Source organism: Acinonyx jubatus, chromosome B4, assembly GCF_027475565.1.
Source record: "Acinonyx jubatus isolate Ajub_Pintada_27869175 chromosome B4, VMU_Ajub_asm_v1.0, whole genome shotgun sequence".
NCBI lineage: Eukaryota > Metazoa > Chordata > Mammalia > Carnivora > Felidae > Acinonyx > Acinonyx jubatus.
The window spans coordinates 112,866,579-112,888,432 of record NC_069387.1 but is presented as its reverse complement, the minus strand read 5'-3'; the positions used below and the strand labels follow the sequence as shown (position 1 = coordinate 112,888,432).

Here is a 21,854-nt window from a genome sequence, read left to right as displayed (position 1 = left end):
TATTTGATAGGCATAACTACCTATAAAATAATATGTCTGACAAAATTCCTTCTCTATTATAGTTATTATAGTTAATTTGGATAGGTGATCAATAAAACTCTTTTAAACGTAAAAATATTGGATCAGGAAAAAATGAATCATTTCTTCTTGGTCTGAGGAATATAAATGCAGATTTTGGGGGGTGTCAGTTCTTTAAAATAGGCCTTCCCCATATTGTACTGATATATGGCCTATTTGTGCAAGGACAGCCTCTACTACTCACACTTTTAGAGGATTAACAGTGACCCAAAACATCGACTTTTATTTTTATTTTTATTTTTTAGAACCTGTGTGTTCAGAAGAATAGAAGGAAAAGGATGTATTTGGAAACTGGCCCTTCTCACACAGGCATAGCCCCCTAACATCGTGTTTGAGCCCAATTCCTCCCCCTCCCAGGCCAGAGCTGACCTGACATGGTCTGGGTCAGTTACATTCTCTGACCCTGAATTTGGACTTGAAGGACGGAGGCAAGGTCTTCTGGTTACAGAAGCTGAGGGCAGATGACATTGTGAATTGTGAGGCAATCGTGCACAGAGCAGGAGATGAAGGTGACCCACAGAGAACGAGAAGAGAAAAGAGAAGGCAGGGAAGCAGGGACAAGGAGCCCCGGGTCCAAGAGAGGAGGTGCCTGACGGGACAGCTGCCCCGGACCAAAAGCGTTCTGGTCTTTCCTGAAGCCCCCAACACTCGATCCTTGGAGTCCACGAGGTAAGCTTGTATCCCCAGAGTGGCACGCCTGTCCTATTTCTGTGATCTCATGTATGGTTGGATACATGTATACATACGTGTGATGTACACATACGTAACGTATACACATCATGTATACGTATTATTATTATTATTATTATTATTATTATTATTATTATTATTTTATTTTTGCTTAAGCCGGTTTGAAGGAGATTTCTGTTACTTGTAAGCGAAAGAGGCTTGACTCTTACACCGCCCCCCCCCCCCCTCGGCGAGCAGGCATTCTGTGAGGCCACCACCTGCAACCTGACCTGGCCACATAATTAGCGGAGATCTCATACACGCTCGCACCCTGCGAGGACTCACCAGGAAGTGGCCGGCCCCACGGAGTTCTCCCTCTGAGAGCTGTCAAATTAGAAACAAGTATATTGTCTCCATGTGGGTGTTCCCTGAACTTGTTTTAAGTAGTTTAAGAACTTGCTTTCCATACGACACTTAGGTAAGATCGATACATTTAATTCAGAAATTTTCCAGGGGCAGCTGCTCTGATAGTGCAGGCCAATCATCTCCGTAAATACAAGCTCCCAAACCTGATGTTTCTGGTAAAGCAGTCGACGAGGAACAGGCAGCCACACTTCTGGCTCCACCCTTAGAGCTTGCTCATCCTCTGATGGTTTCACTGGCCATTTTTTAAAAAAATGTTTTGATGTTTATTTTTTGAGAGAGAGAGAGAGACAGAGTGTGAGCAGGAGAGGAGCAGAGAGAGAGGGAAACACGGAATCTGAAGCAGGCTCCAGGCTCTGAGCTGTCAGCACAGAGCCCGATGCAGGGCCCGCACCCACGAACTGTGAGATCGTGACCTGAGCCGAAGTCGGAGGCTTAACCGACTGAGCCACCCAGGCACCGCTTCACTGGCCATTTTAAGACTACATTCCACACAGCTACTGGGTGCCCTTCAAACTGTCAAGCAATTACCCCAAATAACAGTGTGTTGGAAAAATACCTTGGGGGTTCTCTGTAAAAAGATAACATGATGAGAATAGGGTAACTTTGTAAATCCGATAGCTTTTTAAAAATAGTGAAACAATAAGAGAACTGGCATTTAATATCTCCCATATAGATGGACACAATTTCTTGATTATTGAACTTGACTCCAGTGATCAACTAAAGTTCCTTGGAGAACCTGGACCAGATTTCATGTAATAAACATCCCACCACAGATGCTGTTGTGGAATGTGGGAAAGCAGGAATAAGAAGTGGTCAAAAACACAGGTTGTGGCCTCTGTCTGGACTGACGTGGGTTCAGGACTGGGCCTTACATGTCAAAGGCTTTTGGACTTTGGGCAGGTGCCTAACTTCTCTGAATCTTGGTTTTCTCACCTGAAAAATAAGGATAAATAACAATGACTACTCCGTGCGAGGATGAAGCAAGACCATGCCCCTGGGGAACTTAACCTAATACCTGTGCAGAGTGACTCCAGAAAAATGTTAGCGGTGCCAGGTATTATTGTTGGGGTGCTTGTTACCACGGGATGGCCTGTTAAGCTGAAGGCTGTTGAGACTCAAAGGTCTGGATTTCAAGCTATTTTTGCAAGCAGTGAACTACTAAAAATAGGAGGCAGTGTTTACTCTCATAGCTTCGGGGAACAGCTACGACTTGGTCTCTGACCAAGTAGATTCGGTGGTAGCGTAAGCAGACTGGTAACTGCCTCTCCGTTCAGACCACATCCTGACTGGACTTCCCTCCAGGGAGCTCTGGACAACCCAGAAAAGCAGGCCCAGCAAATTTCTATAGGCCAGCCCCCTCAGGAGGCTTTCCAAGAGAGCGGACCCGGTGCCCTTCTTGTTTCACGCAGGAAACTGCAAACACGGCAGAAGACCCAGGTGACAACCTGGTTGCCTGTTGTGAGTTCACTGAATTTCTGTGTTCCTTATCCTACCACCACCACACCACATAATGCTAGGGCAGTGACTTAGTGACTTACAGAATCCAGAGCTCCGAGGCAGAAAAGAGCCGCCATCTTTTCCGAGGAGCTGAGCAGGGAAGGGGAGTTTTGCTACAACCCGCCCTGAGGACTATCCTGACTAGAATCCTAAGAGTTGAAGACCATCCAAACTTGAACCTCTCCTGGTCCAAGGGATGCATCAGAGATTAGGGAAATAACACCTCCCAAAGTCTCTTAAAAGCCTATCATACAACCTTTGAATCTTAATTGGAAACTGGATCCATTTCCTGGATTGGATGTTTCCAACAGTAGAAAAGACATTCTTATTCCAATATGTTGTGCGGCTCACGTGACTTTAGACACACACACACACACACACACACACACACACGGTATGCATGTGTATGTGTGTTCTACAAATACCAACAATTGACAAAGTTTTCTTTTTCTCATGTTTTCTTAATATTTTTTTGCTTATTTATTTATTTTGAGGGAGAGAGAGAGTGTGTATATGTGCATGTTAGCTGGGGAGGAACAGAGACAGGGAGAGAGAGAGAATCCCAAGCGGCTCTGCACTGTCGGCATGGAGCTCGACACAGGGCTCGAATCCACAAATTGTGAGATCATGACCTGAGCTGAAACCAAGAGTCAGACACTTAGCCAACTGAACCACCCAGGTGCCCCTTTCTCATTTCTTCCTGACCCACGTCTTGCAATCCGTAATATATGTAGCATTTGTCTGAGTCTATGGTGGTATCACGGTTACCAGCAAGTGATGAATGGTGTCTAATCTCTTAAAGGTTTCTTAAATTATATTTTATTTTTATTATCAAAGTTTCAGTGAACATTTCCTAATAAGTAGAAAAGAGAATAGGAGGTAAAAATAAAGGAAAAAAAATTTTTTTGTTTCTTCATTTTTTTTAATTTTTTAAGTTTATTTATTTATTTCGAGAGAGACAGGGACAGCACAAGCAGGGGAGGAGCAGAGGGAGAGGAAAAGGGAGAGAATCTCAAGCAGGCTCCATGCTGCCTGCACAGAGCCAGACACGGAGCTCGAACTCACAAAACTGTGAGATGATGACCTGAGCCGAAATCAAGAGTCTGATGCTCAACCCACTGAGCCACCCGGGGGCTCCTAAAGGAAACTTGTTATACGACATATCAAGATATTACATAATGCATCAGGAATGAGTACCCATGTCTTATTTTCCTCCACACATAGATACAAAAGCACTGAATGGAATCATAAATCCTCCGGTTTGGAAGGGGCTTAAGGAAATTATGTAAAACGTTGGCTAACTGAAACACTAAAACAGCTATTTACAGACAATATGACTGTCTACAAAAAAATCTAAAAGACTCTTCAGACAAACTACTAGAATTACAAATGCTGCTGGATACAAATGATTATTAAAAAATCAATAGTGAAAAAAAATCAATAGTAACACCATATCCCAACAGAAAACTAACAAAAGGCATAAATAAAAAATAAAAACAAGATTCCATTGACAACAGTAACAAAAACTTGGGGAACTTATAAAGAAATCTAACAAAGGAAATACAAGGTCATTACGGAGTAAAGCTTGATTGAAGCACACGAAAGACCTGAATAACTGAAACCATGTTCCTGTATGGGATGGGAAGATAAAGAGGTCAGTTCTCTCCAGATCAGTCTGCAAATTCACGACAATTACATTAAAACCATAGGTTTTCCCCCTGTGGCATTTGACAAGTTGATCTACAAGTTAGTATCAGAGCAAAGAACCAAAAACGCCCAAGATAACTTAGAAGTGCAAAGAAAAGCAGCTCACCACACTAGTTAGCAAGCCTTATGGTTTAGCCACAGTGATGTCAAAAGAATGGCATTGGTGTACGGACAGACAAATAGAACAAGCAAACGGAATAGACAGCCCACAAAGAGACCCATGCTAATGGGGAAACTTGATACATGACAGAGGTAACATTACAAATCAGCAGGGAAAGAAGACTATTCAATAAATGGTGTTGGATCAGGTCATTTGACATTTGGAAAAAAGATTTTTTTAGAAATCCACACTTCCCGTCATTCACAAACTTAATCTCCACGTCAATTCAGTAATTAAAGTAGAAAGCTAAACTTTAATATTTTTATGACCTCAGGGTTGGAAAACATAAAACATAAAGAACAAGATTGGTAAATCTGACTGTGGTAAAATTTCAAATGTAAACCATTATTTACAAAAGTAAAAAAGATAAGCTAATATCAGAAAAGAATTTTTAATGCATAAACCCCAGAAAGGTGTTTTCAGTGCATATTTCAATATATAAAATCCAACAAGGTAGGGGCCACCTGGGTGGCTCCGTAAGTTAAGCATCCAACTTCGGCTCAGGGCATGATCTCAGAGTTTGTGAGTTTGAGCCCTGCATCGGGCTCTGTGCTGTCAGCTCAGAGCCTGGAGCCTGCTTTGGATTCTGTGTCTCCCTCTTTCTCTGCTCCTCTCCTGCTCACGCTCTGTTTCTCTCTGTGTCTCAAAACTGAATAAACATTTTGGGCACCTGGGTGGCTCAGTCGGTTAAGTGTCCGACTTCTGGTCAGGTCACGATCTCACGGTTCATGGGTTCGAGCCCTGGGTCAGGCTCTGTGCTGACAGCTCGGAGCCTGGAGCCTGCTTCCGATTGTGTGTCACCCTCTTTCTCTGTCCCTCCCCCATTCGCTCTCTGTCTCTGTCTCTCTCTCAAAAACAAATAAACATTAAAAAAAAAAACTTAAAAAAACCTGAATAAACATTTAAAAAATTAAAATAAAATAATAAAATAAAACCCAACAAGGGACTATTATCTGGAATATGTAAAGAACTCCTACACATCAATAAGAAACAGACAAACAGCCCAATGGGAAAGTGGGCATAGGATAGGAAGGAGGAATTCCCAGAAAAGAAACCCAAAGGACCAAGAAACATAGTAGCTAATAAGCAGGAAATGCAAATTATGACAATGACCCTCCATTTCATATCCATCAGAGTGGCAATGGTTAAAAGCACATTACCAAATGTTGAGGATGTGGGGAGATGGAAATTCTCAAACACAGCTAGTTACCATAAATTGGTCCAACCTCTTTGGAGAACAATTTTGTACAAAGTTGACAATGGGCATACCTACAGAGCCCAGCAATTCTATTGCCAGGTGTATATCCCAGAGGAAGTCTGGTATCCTATCCATAAGAACCCATATATGAGCATGCTTTGGGCAGAACTGTGTATAGGAGAAACAGAAATATCTTTCAAGTCTCTTAATAAGAGAATAAACAGAAAATTTGGTACACTCATACAACAGAACATACATAGCGGTTAAAATGAATTCACTTCACCTAAAAGTATCAACATAAGTAAATTCTGAAACACAATGTTGAATCTGAAAGGCAAATGGCAGGAGAAAGTGATATCAAGCCTTTTCATTTTATTGGAAGGTGTCACCATCCCTCTGACTTATCGCTTCCCTGAAAAATTGCAACAGCCTAAGTGCTTCCCATTCGTGTCCTTCCTTCTGCCATCTTCCACAAGACAACCATGGCACCCATGGCAACCATCCTGCTTCCACCTTTCGACAGCTTCCCACAGCAGCCTTCATAAAATCCAAATTCCTTACCGAGGTCTCCTCAGCCTTTCCTAATCCTCTCCGCCTCCTTCCCACTTCTTACCCTCCAGTCCTCCCCCCCTCTTTCCTTCATGCTGCCCGGTGTTCACATCCAGCCTCTGTGTGAAGTCTTGCTCTTGGATGTACACACCAAACTCATTCCCATGTGAGGGAATCGGCACTTGCTTGCTGTTCCTTCTGTTTGACTTGTTGTTTCTTATTGTTTAGGTTTTGATTTTAAGTATTCTGTTTTTGTTTTTGTCTTGAGAGGGAGAGACAGAGTGCCCGAGCAGGGGAGGGGCAGAGAGAGAGGGAGAGGGAGAGGGAGAGGGAAAGGGAGAGGGAGAGGGAGGGAGAGAGAGAGAGAGAGGGAGGGAGGGAGAGAGAAAGACAGAGAGAATCCTAAGCAGGATCCTCACCATCAGTGCAGAGCCTGATGTGGGGCTCAAACCCACGAACCATGAGATCATGACCTAAGCTGAAGTCAAGAGCGAGACACTTAACCAACTGAGCTACCCAGGCGCCCCTGTTTAGGTTTTGATTTTAAATGCAGTATCTTCAGCAAGGCCTTTCCTTGGTGCCCTACCAACCCCCTCATTCCCCTACCCTCTGCCAGTCTGAACCACAATATCCTATGTCATCATTTTCGAATTTACAGATACCTACAAGCATCCCATTTGTTCATATGTTTATATATTTAGGACAAGGGTTTTTGCCTTATTCACCATCGTATTCCCAGGGTCTAGAGCAATGCCAAGCACACAGTAGGCACTCAATAAATATGTGTTGATTTGTTTAGGTAAATTTTTAAAACACACAAAACTACGCTATATGATGGTACAGGCACCTAGTTACATACAAAAAGAGAAAACCGTGGACAGTAACGGGGGTAGAGTTTATTTCTGGGAAGGGTAAGGGGCCAATAGGATTGGAGAGTGGGACAAAGCTTTAAAATCAATCTGATATTTTTGTAAGTGGTGAAAGAAATACAATGACATTTATCAAATCTGCATATTGTCAAATCTGAGCAGCGGTCACGTAAGTATTGAGCTTTTCTGATGAGATATTTCATAATGAAAACACAATTGTGTGTTTCAAAGAGATTTGAAATGACAAAATTACAGACATAGAGAATAAATTAGCAGTGGTCAGGGCTTAGGAAGGGGGTGTGGGGGGCGGTGACTCTAAGTGGGAGCTCTTGGCAGTGACTGAAAAGTTCTATATCCTGCTTTTGGGGACAGTCACACTAACCCACAGGTAATAAAATGGCACAGATTTATACAGACATCAATTTTCTGGTCTGCACGTGCTACAGTTACATAAGATGTAATCACTGGGGGAAACCGGGTGAAGGGGACACAGGTCCTCTCTGTCCCTCTCGGTACCATCTTCACAGTTTCCTGTGAGTCCAGAGTGATTTTTTTTTCTTTTTATAAAAAGAGAGCTATGCAGTCCACCTAACATAATATTATTTCTGTTTGACAGATGAGACGAGTGAGGCCCTGAAGAAGAAAAGTGATGTTTGGCAGGTGGTATGTGGGCAGGGCAGGGGGGCCCCCAGAACCTGCGGTTTTCTTTGAACAACCAAGTCAACAAATGCATGGGTCTAGATCCCCCAGGGGCCCTTCCTCAGGACTCTGCCGTGACCCTGACTTCCCAGTGAGTAACTCGGTCTGCACAGCAGAGCTGCAGACCCCACGCCTTCGAATCGGAGAAACTTGCTCCAAATTCCAACTCTACCACTTAGCAGAGGGATGGCCCTTTACTTCAAGCACTCGGAACCTCGGTTTCCTCATCTGCCAAACAGGGACTGTGTGATGATGCACCACATATGCTGTGAAAATCAAAGAATGCACGCAAAGGGCTTGGCATAAAACTTGGCACACAGCAGAGTCAGGGCACAAGCAAGAGTCAAGAAACACAGCCTATTACCTGTGAAAGAAATCCAAATACGTTTACCATTTGTCCCAAGGACCCTCCTACGTAAGATACTGTCCAACCACACAAACAGTTTTTGTGTTGGGTGAAGTGAAAGTGGAAAGGTGGGGACGTGGCAAACTGTGGACAAGTGGAGGCGGAGGGTGAAGTCAGGAGAGAGGCAAATGACCTTAATTGCCTATGCCCTCTATCTGTTATTAGAAAGTAGCGGGGAGACCCAACCAGAAAAAGAAAAGAGTATAAAATCAAACGGCTTATTTTGTTTGTGTAACCCCACAGACAACAATACGATGTAATCACACATTCAATGCCGAGAGAATATCGACTCTGTTGGATTGACCAGACATAAAGCCAACCGAACGCGATACGCTTCAAGTTCCCAAAGACTACAGCAAGACTGTAGACGGTGGTCGTTTAAAATTAAAAAAGAAAAATGAGGACACTTCTTTCCTTTTGGTCACGAACTCCCTAACTTTAAAACCACTGAAACGAGACTGAGTCTCTGAGAGGAGAAGGATCCGGGCTTTGCTTTCAGTTGGCCGAGGAAGAGCATTCCAGCCCCAGAAGCACACACACACACATGCAAGAAACTGGACACTCGATTTGTTCTCAAAAGGTACATTAAAGCTGACAACAAACCCACTTGAAATTCTGAAATCAGAACAACAAAGAATTGGGAGAAAGAATTGGCCTTTCAGCCAAAAATATGCTGACAGGGTGACAGGGTCTGTGCCATGTCGGCAGAAATACATAAATCAGGTGGCTAAAAAAAGGAACCGATCTGAAGTGCAACTCATTTTTAGGACTAAATCACAAAAATTAATAAAAATATGTGAGGTTTTCCTACAGTTACTGGGAATCAGGAAAACATGAGTCTATTGTAGAAAGAAAAGGTTGAGCATATTTTGTTTTCAGTAAGGGGGAAGGTCCCCAAAGCATAGCCATCCCCTCGCAAATGCTTTTAAATCAGTAATTCCTACGACAAAAAGTGCTTGTTTCCTTTTGACAAGATTGTAAGTACACTAGTAAATCTAAGTTTAATACCCATCAAATATTTTGCAAAAGTAATGAAGTCCAGGTAATAAATGAAATCTCAGTAAATCTCTCCATTTAAAGTATTGCTGACAAGAAGAATCGGTACCCTGTGTTTCTGGCTGGCTCATCCAATTTGACGTATTAGCAGAATGTAGCAAAATTTGCTTAAAGTGCTGGTTGTATAACGGTGAGATTCTTTTCTCATTTTTATTTAAAACGCAAAGATGAATGACCTACAAGTACTAATTTTTCCCTTAACTCCCAGTGTTCGACAGCTCATATTCCTCCACTAACTCCCTTATGTAACATTCTTTCTAGCAATGTGAGCAAATACGTAGTCACAGTATCAGCCATCAGAGCAACAGAATTCTCTACAATGAATTAATTTCATGTTAACTACAAAATAAAAATGGAATTACACCTAAAGAAAGAAGATAAGAATAATGAAAGGAACCAGAGTATTTCCTCTTCTGGAAAATAAAAAATGGGAAAATCATATCAACTCCCATTAGTTCACTGTTAATTAAAGGATAGATTTGGTAAAGAATATCTTCCAAAGTCTTAATGGACTTAAAAAGTTACAAGAGCTGGACGGTAGAAATCGTAGTAGTTAAGAAATATCTTTGTTTCACTTTTAGGCTTTTTTACAGAATATGTAAAGTGCTGTAAAAATGAAAGTACTATAAAATTGAAGGTCAATTTTAGTCAAAATGAGAGGGAGATTCAGGGTTTAGCTAAAATTCCCTATCTCAATTTTCCTATCTTGACAGTTTCTACATCTTTTCTTAAATTTAAATACATTATTAACTTGAATCCATTACCCTCAGAATTCATATCATAAAAATGTATGTATGTGAAAATGTGAAAAGCATCTGACCTTAGAAACCAATTTATTTTTCCCTTCTTATTTCAAAAACAATTTATTTCCAAATGTCCAAAGCAAATAATCTCCCAGGTGCTTCCTGCCAGTTGTAAAGAACATTCTATTTAGGGACAACATTGGAACAACACATTTCACCTCCTCTCTCTTCCTGCTGGCTTCCAGTGTGTTGGAAATTAAGAGTTTGAAATTAGGAGTTTTAATTAGGCAGGCTTTCTCTGCCTGTTGGTTTATTTCCTTTATTTTAAGGTAGAAGTCTCTGTATGGTTGAGTGCAGCTCCTTACAAAGCCACAGAGGGTCAGACCTGAAATGGGAAAGTTATTTTAATTTAGTCCAGCATGTTTGTTTTTCCTTTTTGCTGACACCTAGATCCTATTCTGATGTGACTGTGTCTTTGTTTAAGATGGCTTTTCAGGGTATGAGGGAGCTGCGTTTTAAAGGGCTGCGTTTTCTAAATGAGCAGGTAGTTTGTGACATTAAAAAAATTGTCGAAGTTCTGTAATTCCCCAAGAGCTGGCTATCATCTCAAAGGTATCTAGGGGTGCGACTGTGGTGGTTTGAACAGCAACTTCATAGCAACTGGAACCACAAGTTTTCTGAAACGTGACTTGTATCTTGGTATCTGGTTACATCTTGGTTTCATCTGTAACAGGTTTTAACTATAAAAAGCTTAAATAAAAATAAGAAATGAAGTGTTTCTGTAGAGGTGGTCCTCTTGAAGCATTTGAAGTCATAAGCAGATCCCATGGGGCACAGATTCTAGACACAGAGTCAAATCACTGTGGTAAGAAGCACACACAAAATCATCTCTCTCCCCAGAACCACCTATCGGCTGCAGGAAATCAGCGTGTCGTCCACAGAACTGGCCACCCCTCTGGTATTACACGAGAGGGTGCGGGAGGATAAGTGGTTGGTATGAAAAGAAACAAATACAGAAAGAGAAAGCAACAAGAGAGAAACCAGAGATAAGGGGATAGAAAGTAGGGACGACGGGCTGGTTTCAGGAGGAACTTGGTGCCGTAGCTGTGCTCAATTGGTGCCTTTTGAACGGAACTCATTGCAGTTGATATTATGATAACACAGAGAAAAGAAATGTTTTTCTGACTCTGATTTAAGATTTCTAAAGACAGTCTGCCGTTTTAACTGGAGCCACAGTCAGAGCATGAGCCATGTGCCTGCTCCCCAGTCCTGGGTGTCTCTGGTCAGGCTGGGTCTGAGGTTCTCAGACTGGGTACTGGGCCAGGCCTCTGGCTGGTTCAAAAGGCCCCAGGGCAGAGCACTTAACATTCCAGAGACAATCATTTCTAGAATGGAAATTTAACTTCCAGGTCATTTAATTAGCAAATGAACAAGCTCATTTGGTCTCAATACTACATATGCTGTTTAAAAATTAACAGCATTTAAAGGAAAACCCTCAACTATGCTTACAACTTAGAGGGCAGTAATTCATTTAAGCCTGAAATATTAATCTAATTGGTACAACCTTTTTGGAATATGATTTGGAAATATCTATTAAAATGTTAATGCACATATGCTTTCACCCTAATATTCCACTGCTAGAAGTGCGCTCATATGTATCCCCCTAAGCACCTAGTGATGTTGGCACAGAGGTTTTTTCCTGCATCACTGTAATAGCAGAAAACTGGAAACGACCCAAATTTCGCCCATGAGAAGGAGATCCATGCAATCAGTGATGGTGCGTTCATAGGACGGGACGCTGTGCAGATGTTGAAAAGAATGTGGTGGACCTTTTTATTCTCATGAGGATATACAAAGCTGTACAGATATGAAGAGATCCCAGATACTGAAATAAGAAATTAAATAGCTGAATGCATAACATCCTATTTGGGCTTTTTTTAAAAAAATGATTTAAACATACGCTTATCGTGCATTTTAAAATTCTGAAAGAACAAAAGAGAAACTTTTAACAATAGTGACCTCTGGAGAGGAGGCTGGCAATTTTATTTTCCCCTTCATGGGCTTCTGAACTGATTAGACTTGTAATCGTGGTAATAACAGCCCTGTTATTACTTTTAGAATAATTCAGAACGAGCTAATAATACACGCTGACATTAAACCTACATGAGCAAAATCCGCGCGGATGCTCCTCGAGGAGACAATCCAAGGAAGCTACATTCTCCTGTATGTCAGGATCGCTAGGGCTGCGCGAGCAGATGTTAACCCGTTGGACATAGAGCAAAATGCGAAACACAGCCGTTGACTCTGGGTTCCCCGCTCCGCTGGCGTGTTTCCAACATGAAACGCGTTGACATCGGTCGGTTTCTAAAGGTCTCCTGTCTCCCGACGCTGCAGTGCAGGACGGGCAGGAGCCCCAGGCAGCCGCAGCCGCGTCCGGGGGGGAGCTGGCGGGCCGCGGCCTCGCACAAAGGACTGTTTCTGTATCACCCAGCGGCGCCAGTATCCCTTCCCCGGCCACAGCCTGTGTGCACGTGTCGCAGACATTAGAGCCAGTCCCTGAGGCAGCTCCGTTCGAAAACTCGAAAGCTCTCGAGTAGAAGGAAGGGAAACTATCCCAAGTGAGATTCCTCCTCTTCCCGCAGACGCACACACACACTTTGTTCTCCTCGCTCCCCGTCTTTTTCACGCTCCTCTCTACTGGTTCCTAGAAATATCTACCGGGCTATTTCGTTTCTGGTCTAGTATGCATAAATCAAAATCAGTTCGTTTCCAGTCTGTCGTAGGAAGCCTTGGTTTTAACCCCCTTTATTCACCATACCGTTTCTCTCTTCTGGTGCTGACTTAACCTGCTTATTAAATGTCTTCAAAAACTTGGGTTTGAAGGTCTGTAGCTTAAATGTCTTCCAAATATAAAACTTTGCTCCACTATAATTATATTTCAATAATGCATTAAAAAAAAAAAAGTCCCTTTGCTCCCAGAGTATTTTGAGGCTTAACAGCAATGCCAACAAGTAAAAACATGTTATCTTCAGTGTTAAGGGAGAAGCCAGTAAGTTTAAAGAAAAGTTAACTCATTGTATTCTCGGGCAATACCTCTCACGTCTTCACTAACAATCTTTAACTTGCTCTTCAGATATTTATAATGCAAATGGAGGGGGGGGAAGGTCTGTGATTTTCATGTATAAATTGGGAAGCTAACTTTTCCACAGCATGTTTCTCCCAAACCCTGCTCTCTCTCCCTCCCTCCAAAAAAACAGCAGCGGTAAACAGCAAACAAATCTCAAGGTTAACCCCAAAGTAATCTCTTTAGTTACTGAGTTGAGAAATGTTACATAGAAAATAAGGGGGGGGGGGGGGGAATGTGCTTTTTTCTAAAAATTTGGGGGCTAATCTAATGTCAGTAGCTAAAACTGTATTTTACTGCATCAGTAACTTTCACAAGTCCAGATACTTGCTTATTTGCGCCATAAATCCATATTAACAATCCACTACTTTGTCAACCTTCTCAGCTTTGGCGCTAATGGAAGGTGCTGTTAACAGCCCTCAAAACTAAAGTTCCTTTATTTCTTCTGCCACTTGAGAAAAAGTTCTGCCACAAAATTCTAATAACACTAAGTTCCTACAAATCAACTTGGAAACGTCTAAATGTGTTTTTCCTAGAAAAAGTGCCAGACATCAATTTTATCTGGCAACCATCAAAATACATCAGACCACAAAACTATACATTCCCGGACCTCACAAGACGCACGGCAAAAAATTTCCTCCAGCCAACCAAGTGTTCAGCTGCAACTCTGCAGTCTACAACATGGGCAACAACACTGAAATTAACCTCTGCTACCGAGCTAACTAACACGCCCCCCTCCCCCCTCCCGCAGAGGGATGGGTGGAAATTTCAAATCCACCTTCTCAATTTCTGGTGTGAGATTACACAGGATTATTCAACTCGGCATCACACTAGGCTCACTTTCACAAAAAACAAGCATAAAGTCCAAGTAATGGAATTTTTATTTGCACATTCGGTGTTATTTTATATGAAGACAAATGACAGAAAACATGGGAATTTAAGTAAAAGACCAATTTTCTAGAATGTCACGGTTGGTAAAACGTCCGTAGCTGGAGTATGGCATAATTGATGTACACAGTGACCTCAAGAGAGGAAGTGCCTTTGGATCTATCAGTCATTTATTCAACACCTAAAATGAAAAACATAGTGGGGATTACAAGGCACTTTCCTGAACAGAATTTGCCATCTAGCTAGACAAGATAACACTACAAGAGTTCAGAACAATGTAGGATTGACAGCTGGGGGTGGGGGGTGGGAACCAAGGGATAGTGATCTTTGATTATGTCTCTCCATACTGCTTTATTTTTTCAAAACCTTGCTACATGTCTGACATTAATAAAGGTTTAAGAGTCGAACATTAGTGATGGAAAGGAAAGGACAGATGTGGCAAGGAACAGGAAGAATTCTGCTCTAGCCAGAAACTTGATGGGGGAGCAGGGTACACACAGATCTCTCCTTCTGCCTATGTCCCAGATCTATCAGCAAGTTCCTGCTGTCTCTAGAATCTCCCCCAGATTCTTCCTCCTCACCCTCTTCCCCACCGCTGCTTCAGGCTGGCTGCCCTGCTCACAATCCCCTTCCTCTGGTATTTGAGTTCTGACCTCTTTTGACAGTCCAGCAAAGACCATGGACCCCCTGCTTGGAATACTGTTTTGAAATTAAAAAAAAAATGGAATATGCAGATCACAAAAGATGAATTCTATTAAAATGCACACACCAAAATGTTTTATTGGTGATGTAACAAGATAGATTTTATCAATTCGTTCAATGACAAGATGTAGCTAGCTGTGGGTCTACCAGCTACAGGATTTTCAGTTTAGTGAAAAATGTAAAGGGTATTTTGAGACAGCAGCAACAACCATACTATGGTATCTATATAATATGTAACAAAAATTCCTGATTTCTATTGGTGATAAACTCACGTCTTCTCTTTCTTTTTCCATTTTTTTTAAGTTTATTTATTTATTTTGAGAGAAAGGGTGGGGGAGGGGCAGAGAATCCCAAGCAGGCTCCGCACTGTCAGCACGGAGCCCAATGTGGGGCTCAAACTCAGGAATCCTGAGATCATGACCTGAGCTGAAGTCAAGAGTTGGATGCTTAAACGACTGAGCCACCCAGGCGCCCCTCTTCTGCTAATTCTATTGTGATTCGTCGCCTACATTTATATTTGAAGGAAATGCTTGATTTCACATAGAGGTTAATGACAAAAACAATTTTTCACATCTGAGTTCGCAGATCCCAAGCATTCTGTCCAGGGATTTCTTGCATCTTAATCTTGGATTAAGAAGTCCTGATCTAGAGATCTGCTCCTCCTGACCAGCATCCACATTGCCAGTAAATCTGATGTTATCGTTCTTCAGCGCAAAAGTCTTCCACAGCTCCCTCACTTCCTGGGGCAAATGCAAACTTTTTTGAAAGGCAAGCAAAACCCTCGGTGCTCTGTTCTCTGCTCACCAACTGGGGCTTATCCCCCAACTCTTGCAACCCCGGCGCCCTGCCTGTAGCTCAGGCCAACCCACTCTTTCAGTGGCAGGTCAAAAGCTGCCTCCTCCCGGATGCCTTCCCTGATGTCTTCAAGCAGACCCAGGTGTGTCTTTTCCGTCTCCACTGCTCATTGCACAAACCTCATCACAGGGATTATTTTACTGTGCTATGGTTGCCGCCATGTGTGTTGTCTTCCCACCACCGGCGATCCCCTTGAGGCGGAAACTGTTTTTTAACTTTGTGCTGGACCTTGCCTCATGCCTAGCACAAAGAGACGCTTAGTAAATCTCTGATGAAGGATTGAGTGAATGAAGATCTAAATAAATGAAAGAGATAAATATAAAGCGGGAGAAGTCAAAGATAAAGCTACAGGTTGTTTATTTATGTTTGAGAGAGAGAGAGAGAAAGAGAGAGAGAGAGCAAGAATGGGGAAGGGGCAGAGAGAAAAAGAGGGATTTCCAAGAGGGCTCTGCACTATCAGCATGGAACCTGATGAGGGTTGAAGCTGGGCTCAATGGGGGCGGAGGGGGGTGGTGGTAGTGGAGGGCTGACGGGGAGGGTCTGGAGGGAGGATGCTCAAACCCACAAACTGTGAGGTCATGACTTGAGCAGAAATCAAGAGTCTTGCTTAACTGACTAAGCCACCCAGGTGCCCAGATAATGCTACAGTTTCTGATCTAGATTAATGTAGGGGAAAAAAAGAGAGCTAGAGAGAGAGAGAATGAAGGAAAAATTGTGCTCATAAAGTTTTAAATTAAGTACATGTACAGATTCTAATTTTTTCAAAGATATTAACTCATGAATACAGCAGAGCATAATTATCCACTCAAACACACCATTTATTCTAGTATTCTTATTATACATACATGTTATACAGAAAAAGATCCAAACTAGAGACAGGTTGCATTCTGAAACAAGGTTTGCAAACCGGTCATCTGGAATTTAGAACACAGTTTCCCTCAGAAGCAAATTGAAATTAGTAAGAAGGTGCCCAATGTATCTCACAAGTCCATTTGGTTTGTAGTGTGCCTGAATGTCTCTGTATTTAACTGAAAACCAGTAGAAGTAATACTGTTCAATACTATTGTAATATAGCCAATTGGACAAAGCAGCAAGAAGCAAATGGGAACATTATTTATCCTGAATATTGACATTGGAGAAAAGACAGGTTTAATTTTAGCAGGCTGAGGAAGCCAGGAGAGATATTTACGAAGATCAGAAGGAACTTCTGGTTATTTCAGAAGCTTTTGAGGGAAGAAGCCTTGGCTGTTTAATATGTATAATTTCACTTCAAGACTGAAGACGTTTCCTTTTGGCTCAAGGGAAGGAAAGAGAAAAGCTATTTTGCAGCACTTGAAAACGTTTTGGAAGACAAAGGGGAAGGAGGAATGGAATTCGAGAGGTTCTGTGTGTCCTATAAAGGTTACCTGAGGTCAAATTAGCCAAAATAGAAAAAAAGAAGCAAGCCTTATATGGCATGGTATAAGTGGGGGGTTGTTACTGCTGCTAAGTATTTCTGGTTTTCTCCCCATCCTGGACACAGGGGAGGGCTGGACCACCCGGCCTCCTTGTGTCTGAGTGGCACCCCTTTGCAGAGTGCCGGCCAATGAGTGGAGAGTAGAAGTGACAAGGCAATTAAATGCCAAGGAGAGATCCTTGGGTTTCTCCTTTCCCACTGGCTCAGCACCTCAGCCACGTTTTAAGAGGTGACTCCTTTGGATGCCTGGGTTCTGAAATGACTTAAAGAAGAGCCCCCCTTGTGACACATGACAGACACGTATAGACAGGGAAATCTGTTAAGATATAAACCGTTGTTGTTTTAAGTCACTGAGAGTATGAAGATACTTGTTTTGCAGCATAACCTAGCTTATTATGACTGACACATTGTTCTTATACTTTACCTCCAGAGAAATGAGAAAGGCTAGCAGGGAAGAGACAACCGGTTATGGCTGCCCTGGTTAGACATCTAAAGGAGAACAGAAGAAGGGAGAAGGGTTTGGGGAGATCTTGTTTTACTTGGAAATTAAAGACCCGATAATACCATAATTACAAATTGGGAAGACAGGGTCCTTCTTGCAATTAACTTCTTGCCTTCTTGCAATTAACTATGTGCAACTAGAAGGTACACGGCCTTGCATTCATCACTGAGGTACATGCCAGGTGGAGGCCTCAGAGCTTAACAGCATTTGTAAGCTTGAGAAAAATGACGCAAGAGTGAATAAAAGCATGGATTTGGGAGTCATACTGGCCTGAGTTCAAATCTTAGCTCTCCCTCTTAAGTCACTAAATCTCCTTTTGTCTAAAGGAGATAAAAACAGAATCGACTTCAAAGGTTTGCTGGGAGCACTGAATGAGGTCATATTTGTTAAGTGGCAAAAGCAGTGTTTGGCATTACTAAATATTCTATCTTTTTCGAGTCTTCTGGAAGCCCAAGAGTTGGTTTGTTATAGAAAGGTCACCTCATTGTCATGTCCTGAACATAACAAATCCCATGGCCTACGAAGTGTAGTTTTGAGCTGGATCTCGTGGGAGCTCTCAACCATTACTAAGCTCAGTGACGTGCCTCTGCCTATGACAGCTGCACACCCCCATCCTCCTAGGCTATCAAGATCAAAGGTGCGCCCCACTTTAAAACAGATGCAGGAAAATCCAAAGATGCAAGATGGATAGATTGGGGCAGTATCCATCATGCTCCAAGATTCTTTTCATTTTACCAAAGAATCCAAGAATTCCAATAGTATTTTGCAGGTTTTTTTCATTTCTTCTTCTTCTTTTCTTTTTTTTTTTTTTTAAATGAATTGCTTGACAAAGAAAAGGAAAAACAAAGCTCAGTGGTTCCCTTGTCCATGAAGGAGCAATCAGAAATGAGAATAATCTATGTAGGTGGGAAAAACGACTTGTGGAAACACATCTGTTGCCCGCAATTTCCTAGGGGCGCATCTATGACACTGGTCAGGGAGCAAAGCCAGCCCTCCAGGTCCTTGATAATGAAAATTCATGCAGAGTTATTGTGATAATAGAGGACACATGTCAGATTCCTGTTTCTCCTGCACAACCAAGATCTACAACCCCACATTCAAACTCCTTGATTACAGGGAGGCCCTCAAAGATCCACAGTCAGGTGAAAACACAAAATTCTTCTAACCGGGATAAAAATGGAATCAATTGGCTCCAGCTGTGAAAAAGTCCACAGTTAAAAGGAAGTTACTATTTTTTCAAAATAAATGAAAATATATTATGGCATAGAGGTAACAATCTACACTATAATTTAAGTGGAAGCTGAGACGCCACAAAAATGCGGAGCCTGCCTCTCCTAGGGCCGCTCCCACCCCAGTGGGAGAGAGATGGCGGTCACATCTGTGCACGTGGGGTACTTTATCAGACGGGATCGAAAAGCACCAAGACGCCAAGCTTCTCATTGTACAGATGAGATAACCGAGGCCCTGAGAGATTTAGCGTTTGGCCCCAGGTCAGACAACCAGAAGTGGACCCCAAGTTTACCCAGTCCTGAAAGAGGACTTCAATGACCTGCATTTTGACTTCATTCCATACTTTGCAATTGATTAAATTCTTTCCGACTATCTCTCGACTCAGGCAAAGCAGCCCATGATGGGAACGGCCACTACCCCCTCAGGCAGCAAGGACTGCCCTGATGCCAACAAGACCCCGCGTAACTGACCCCAAGATGAGGATCAGCCTGACCTTTATTGCCCACCTGCTTGTACTCACCGACCTTCTCCCCCTAGTTTCCTTACACAAACCTGGAAATTTTCGGCACTTTGGAGTCAGTCTCTGAGACACTAGTCTGCTGTCTTGACCTCATCGAAATAAGTTCTTCATTCTGCCTTTGGGTTTTGTCAGCAGCGAGTGGCCAAACCTGGTGTGTGTGGGACGGGGACCCCCACCCCCACTCCGAGCTGGTGTTCTTGCACCCATGCACACTGGATACAGTCGTAGTTCAAGTTTCTGCTGCTGCATCACCACCTCCTCCTTTCCTGAGGATGGAATCTGCCAAGTACGTACCCCACCTGGCCGGTGTGGAAGCCCACCTTCCAAGGGAAGCATGTGCCTGCAGGACCTAAAGCCCCAGACTCCAGGGCAACCGTGAGCCTGCAGAGGAGGAAGGGGGTCAACGGCTGCCCCCTTCTCCATCTTCTGTCAATCTTGCCTCCTCCTCTCCCCACGCCTAGCAGCTCACACCTGCCTAGTCTCCTTAACTCTCCAATCTCGCTTTGTCCAGGACATTTTCCAAAGGGGCTCCCGAGGGATGATATAAAACACAAACCTAGTTTAGCTACGCCCCCATTTAAAAAGCTTTTATCCACTTGCCCTCCAGATAAATCCCAAGCTATTAAGATCTACAACATCTACCCCCAACTCACCCCTACCCTCCTCTCCAATCCCTCAAAGAAACGCCTCTGTCACCGAGGAGTCTAAAGACTCCTTCCTGCCCTTTAATAAGCAGACACAAGGCACCTTCCTCTGAGGTCCTTCTCCAACCCCTCAAGGCAAGTTGATGGCACCTTGTCCACAGGTAACTATTATTGCCTTTATCACAGCATTTTACAATATATTGTTCACAGAATTCAAGCTCCTATATGCGATCCTAAGACACAGAACTGAGCTTCAGAGCCCCCCCCCCAAAACCCTAGGTTTAAACCATGTTACTGGAAAGCTGTTTTCTTTCTCCAAGCCTCAGTTTCATTTTCAGTAAATGGGGAAATCCACACCTTACCAGTTTGTTCCAGGGATTAAATGGAATGACAAGGCAAGGCATAGAAGGTACAAGAGTGTTGACTAAGTTATCTCTTCCCCTGGGCTATAAGAGTTCAGTAATGCAAGAACAGGTTTTTTGTTTTCTGGTTTTTTTTTTTTACTCTTTTGTATTCCTCATGAATAATACAGTAGACATGCATTAAATGTTGGCAGAATAAAGGGGAGAGGGAGAAAAGCAAGCGAGAAGGGAGGGAGGGAAGAAAGGAGGAAGGAAATTAAGTAATGAAATGAATGAATGAAGCTAGGAGCAAAAAAAGACACCCTGATCTGTTAGAGCTAAAAGAGGTATTGTTAAATATTAGTCATAGGACTTTGAGAATGTCCTATTGCTCCCTACTAGGAAACTCTGACAAGATATCTGCAGACACTAGGAAAAGATCATCAAGAGACCGGCCCATCCACCAGAAAGCAGTGTAGTTCAATATAGGATTGGCATACAGATTTTAATGTATTCCTCAATTTGTTCATTCCTACTCTGCTCTAAAACACTGGACTTGTCACAAAGGAGGATACAAATAAACTGATCTTACCGTCAAGAGGTCTCAGTTATAGAGGACATAATACGTGGATCAGTGGTGTTGTTAAACCAATCATCCAGGGAGGGGGGGCAGGGAAAGCCTAATTTGTTGTGTCTGCCAATTGCTGTGGTGTAACTATTCCCACCGTGGCTGAGTTCCATCTACCAATGATTTACTCATAATTATTGAGCTCCCCAAAAAACCCCTATGTATAGTGGTTCGCCCCCACCCGCCTTTATCCACAGGGGATGTATTCCAAGATGGCCAGTGGATGCCTGAAACACGGGTAATACCAAACCCCATATATATACCAGGTTTTTCTTATCCATACATTCCTACGATCAAGTTTAATTTATACATTAGGCACAGTAAGAGATAAGCAATAACATAGAACAATTACAACAATATACTGTAATAAGTTTATGTGAAGGTAGTCTCTCTCAAAATATCTTACTGTACTCACCCTTCTTGTGATGATGGGAGATGATAAAATGCCTACATGAGGGATGAAGCAAAGTGAGTGACAAAGGGATTGTGACATCTCCTCTGGCTACTATCTATCTTCTGACCCTACATCAGAATGAGAATCATCTGCCTTGGGAACCTTGATTGGTCAGCGGTAACTGACCCAGCTGGAAGCCAGCAGCTAGACGGTGGGTAAGAAGTCACGGCTGTGTTTAACAACTGGCTCTCGGGAGCCCTCAGCCGGCCACGGATTCTCCATCCCTCTTAGTTTTCTCATTCCTGCCATCGTTTTAGTTGCTCTGTTGTTTATTAGCATCCTCACTGCCTGATGGACAAGGAAAATAGATCAGAGAGGCAACTAATTTTTCTGTCAGTGGTTCTAGCAAAGGAGATTGAATGGGGAGGAAGGTCAAAACTATTAGCTACGATACGTTCATAGGTTTCTACTATCCCCCTTCTCTCTGCCCCAGATTCCTGCAGATGAGCGAAG

At 42.7% G+C, this 21,854-nt stretch overlaps 1 protein-coding gene and 1 long non-coding RNA gene across 10 annotated transcripts in view; one reads left to right on the top strand and one right to left on the bottom strand.

Annotated features, from left to right (window-relative positions):
- The window catches only part of CRADD (CASP2 and RIPK1 domain containing adaptor with death domain), a 269,785-nt gene that overhangs the window by 237,178 nt on the left and 10,753 nt on the right, over positions 1-21,854 (bottom strand). The window lies entirely within an intron of this gene.
- On the top strand, positions 354-10,841 carry LOC128316465 (uncharacterized). The gene is made up of 2 exons (XR_008300407.1): positions 354-747; positions 7,770-10,841. It is a non-coding gene; the product is annotated as an uncharacterized LOC128316465 (long non-coding RNA).